This window comes from Rutidosis leptorrhynchoides, chromosome 1 (genome assembly GCF_046630445.1).
Source record: "Rutidosis leptorrhynchoides isolate AG116_Rl617_1_P2 chromosome 1, CSIRO_AGI_Rlap_v1, whole genome shotgun sequence".
In the NCBI taxonomy this organism is placed as follows: domain Eukaryota; kingdom Viridiplantae; phylum Streptophyta; class Magnoliopsida; order Asterales; family Asteraceae; genus Rutidosis; species Rutidosis leptorrhynchoides.
In genome coordinates this window covers 400,916,691-400,921,006 of record NC_092333.1, presented here as the reverse complement: position 1 = coordinate 400,921,006, position 4,316 = coordinate 400,916,691, and the positions used below count along the sequence as shown (strand labels likewise).

Here is a 4,316-nt window from a genome sequence, read left to right as displayed (position 1 = left end):
CATTAATTGGTGCCAGCTGATTTCATTTTCATTTTTTGCTAAAAAATCTATATCTATCTATATTTTACATCTTATAAATCATGAAAAAAAATCCTACATGGCACTCCGTTAGTTAATCCTAATCTAAATTACTGACATGTTAATCACTCTGCTAATTATCATTAACAACTAATAATGCCACGCTGTCCAAACAAAATAAAAAAAAAAAAAAAAAACAAAAACCGATCGTACAACACAATTCTCATTCATCGTCTTTTCAACCAAACCAATTGAAACCCTAAATGTCAATTGATTCCATCTTAAAAAAAAACCAAACACAAGCTAACATTGGATTGATTCATTCGAAAAACAAAAACGTCACATACCATTGACAAAATACCTAAATTGATGATTCAAGTTCCATTTTTTGGGCCAAAATCATGAAATTAAAGGAACGCCGTATCAATTTTTCGTCAAATATCTGCGAAATCAACATTCCATTAACTCTTTTCTTTAATCAGGTTTGTTACTTAACATTTAATTAATACTTTTTCCTGTTATACTTGAATTATAGTTTTTTACCCAAATATTGATGAAATCGCTACATGTTTACAATCCTAAAAAAAATAAAAATGTTTAGTATTTGGGTACTCAACATCAGATATCTTTGTATTTTCATGTAACCCAAATTGTAATCGATGTTTTCTGTATATTGTTTTACTTGTATGCTATGTTAATTCATTAGCATATAGGTATAAAAAAAAATTATTCACTGCATTATAATTTGTTATAGTTTAATAGTTTATATGCAGGTTGGTGAATTTCACCTTTGTAGTTGACTGTATATATAGTTCATAATGGTAGTAAATTAATGATTTGGATGATACATTCTTGTAGTTTACTATATCTAAACATGTGTTTAATGCTTCAGCTTGATTATATATAGTCAAAGTCTAAGTGTGAATTTTTGGCCAAGTAAACACTAATTAAGATTAAATGCCATAGCAATATACCCTCTCTGATTAAATGTTTATGATTTTAAATTTGTGGTTGGAGTTGTTTTAGTTTTGTAGGTTCTTATCATAGTTCAACTCATTAATATAGATATATGTAGATCCTTTGTTCATCATTTGTTCGCTCAGACAACTAATAGTAAGTTACGAAATGTTGCGCTTTTGCACATATCAAGTTCTTGGGATTTTAATTTGGGGAATTCTATTTGACTCTTTATTTTGTTATATTGTTAGTGTGATAAAATGTCTAAAGTAGACACTTTAAGCGGCTTATGACATGTTAGTGTTTTAGCTAAAAAAAAAGTTGCTTTACTTACTTCGCCCATTAATAAAAGTTATCAATATTAACCCTCATCGACTATACGGGTCGAAATTGGGTTGGACCGCTCTAGATACGCAGGTGCAGCCTTATTACAAAATTGGGTTGGACCGCTGTGAATTACACCTACTGCCATACGAATCCAACACACGAATATGGCCTCTTGCACCTAACATAAAGCTCAATGACCACGACTTTTCTAACAACCTAATGGTTAATCTTTTCAGTTTCCTTTATATTTGTTTATATTAGTAGATTTTAGTGTGCTTAAAATGTATAGACGGGATTTTAAGAGTTTGTAAATTTGTGTAGGTGAATGTTTCAGCATGAAGATCATCATCGTCGGCTGTAAATTGTCATCTCAAGTTCCCTTCAAACCAAAGATTTTGTGGCAATAACTTCCAGTCATTGTGGCCGGATGAAGAAAAGGTGTCTTTTTATCTTTTTTATAAATCCTTTTCAATATCAAGTGAAGATTTGATTTAACCATTGCTTTATGTTTGTATGCTCGACGTAAATGCGATATACATATGTGTCTTAGATTGTTCATCCTAGCTGATCTACGAGTAGGCTACCTTGTATGATGATGTAGTACTAAAATTATGTAGATGTGTGTCAATATTTTAGCGGTTATTTAATGGAACATCGTGAAGGCCGAATTCATATTTCAATGTACTTTTGAAAATGTGTGTCTGCTTGGTTTTATTTTAGTCATTGTTATTGGTTTAAATTTATCATTTGATGCTTACTAACTTAGATGGAGTGTATGTGCTCGCCATTATTATGATAGCCTAGAAATGCTTAATGATTTCAAGTTGAATATGTTTAGATCATATAGGAAGCTTTTTTGATTTTAAGTTGATTACGGTTGTTTGATTGATTGATATAGGGAGAAATTGGATTGTATCTTCTTCAAGGGCATACACTACCAAAGACGCAAAGATTGATGAAAAAGACCAAGATCGTATCGACTCAAAGGGAAAGACAAGGGAAGAAGGAAGAGAAAAACATTGTCTGCTCAGGTACCTATAACCTTTTCGATAACCATTCCTCTTTTCAGTTTACGAATTTATGTTGTTGGCCTTTATATGAAATCTATATCTATATTGAATCATTTATTTATATACATATCAATATTTCAGGTTCTTTTTTTTGTGAGTTGTCTTTTTTATCTATATAGCTTCACATCCTTCAATGTGGATTTAAGAATTTATAAGATTAAGAAATAATTTGTACCCATTTCCAGTTGACTGCCCTCTGACTTGCTTCATGATCTGCTTTGTATTAGGTGTAATTCACAGCTCTCAAAATCAACTGTTCGAGAACTTCACAAATACTTTTTAAGTGATTAGGTAGCTCGATACAGACGAAATAAATTTGACTACTGTAAAGAGTCTCAATAATTGCAGTCAACAAGCTTGGATGTCGATGGGTATGCAGAGTATAAATTATAATTTTGTGGTTCAGACTCTGAATCCAAGGTTGTTGGTATACACTATGCAATAATTGCTATCTCTATGGATGTCTTTTGCATGTACAATTCGTGATAATGAAAAATGGTCGAGCATTTTCTGCACACGTTCCCGTGTTTTTTTATTTGTACTTTGGATTAAAATGTTTCATGATGAGTAGACGTATCGCATTTGATGAGCTTATTTTAGTTGCAAATCATCAATACGTATGATCTCTATTTTATGCGATTTACATGTGAAATTCTTGTAACTTATTTAATGGTCATTTGTAATATCATATTAAACTTGGGTGTCGTAAATTTGATGAAGCTACTGCTGCAACTGGAGTTGACTAAAGAATGGCAAGCCTTATAATGTAGTTTATTTTACTACTTTCTGCTGTTAAAAAAAAAACTTATAAACCTACTCTTTTCAACCGGTTGTTGTGGTAGCCCTGTAGCTGCCGCTAAACAGCAATAATATTGCCGCCATGTCCGTGGGAGCTGTTATTTCCACCATCCCAATCGACCCATGTACACCTTCATTGGCAGGGTCCAAAGTTGACATGAATTCAAAACTAGGTCTGTCAAGTTTTGGTAAATTTTGTTTTTTATAGTTGATACTAATGATTTTTCAGCTTCATGAGGTTTGGTCAAAGGGTTTAAAGTTTTTTTTGCAAATAGACTTTTGGGAAAAATCATTACTGATTGCAATTTTGCAAAAAAAAAAAAAAAAAAAAAAAAAAGAGGCTCAACAAATAACCGTGCCTCTGTTCTCTTAGTCTCTTTTGAAAGTAATTAGTTTTACTACTCTGTATTTTTTTGATGAATCGTTCTATCTTTACATGTTTCATGACCCGTTCTAATCCATCTGGACGAATACATTACATTTGGTTACATCGCGAGGTACTTGACCTCTATATGATACATTTTACAAACATTGCATTCGTTTTTTAAAAGACAAACTTTCATTTACATCGAAAGTTGACGGCAAGCATACCATTTCATAATATATCCAACTATAATTGACTTAATAATAATCTTGGTGAACTCAACGACTCGAATGCAACGTCTTTTGAAATATGTCATGAATGACTCCAAGTAATATCTTTAAAATGAGCAAATGCACAGCGGAAGATTTCTTTCATACATGAGAATAAACATGCTTTCAAGTGTCAACCAAAAGGTTGGTGAGTTCATAGGTTTATCGTAAACAATCAAATTCATCATTTTAATAGACCACAAGATTTAAATACAGTACACCTATCTCGTGTACGAAACCATATTTCATAATGCTTAGCAGAGTAGGTTCGTATCCTTTTCTCCCCCGTAGGTTGCCTCGCGATTTTTAATATCTTTTATAAACATAATCTCATATCAGGCATTTCGCACGGCATAGAGATAAAAGTCATTCATACGAACTACAAACACCTGGTAATCGACCTTAACAAAATGCATATAGAATATCCCCCGCATACCGGCATTCTGCACGGTCATGCAAAAAGCATACAATCAGGCCACTCTTTTAAATATGATGGTTGTGTACACCTCACAA

At 32.3% G+C, this 4,316-nt stretch overlaps 1 long non-coding RNA gene across 2 annotated transcripts; it reads left to right on the top strand.

The window, feature by feature from the left end:
- The first annotated feature begins 264 nt into the window (after window positions 1-264).
- Window positions 265-3,041, top strand: LOC139871496 (uncharacterized). Of its 2 annotated transcripts, none has more exons than XR_011766659.1 (4): window positions 265-500; window positions 1,624-1,740; window positions 2,201-2,333; window positions 2,600-3,041. It is a non-coding gene; the product is annotated as an uncharacterized lncRNA (long non-coding RNA). The 2 variants fall into 2 exon arrangements; XR_011766658.1 differs by lacking the exon at window positions 265-500 and adding an exon at window positions 1,328-1,524.
- The last annotated feature ends 1,275 nt before the right edge of the window (window positions 3,042-4,316 follow it).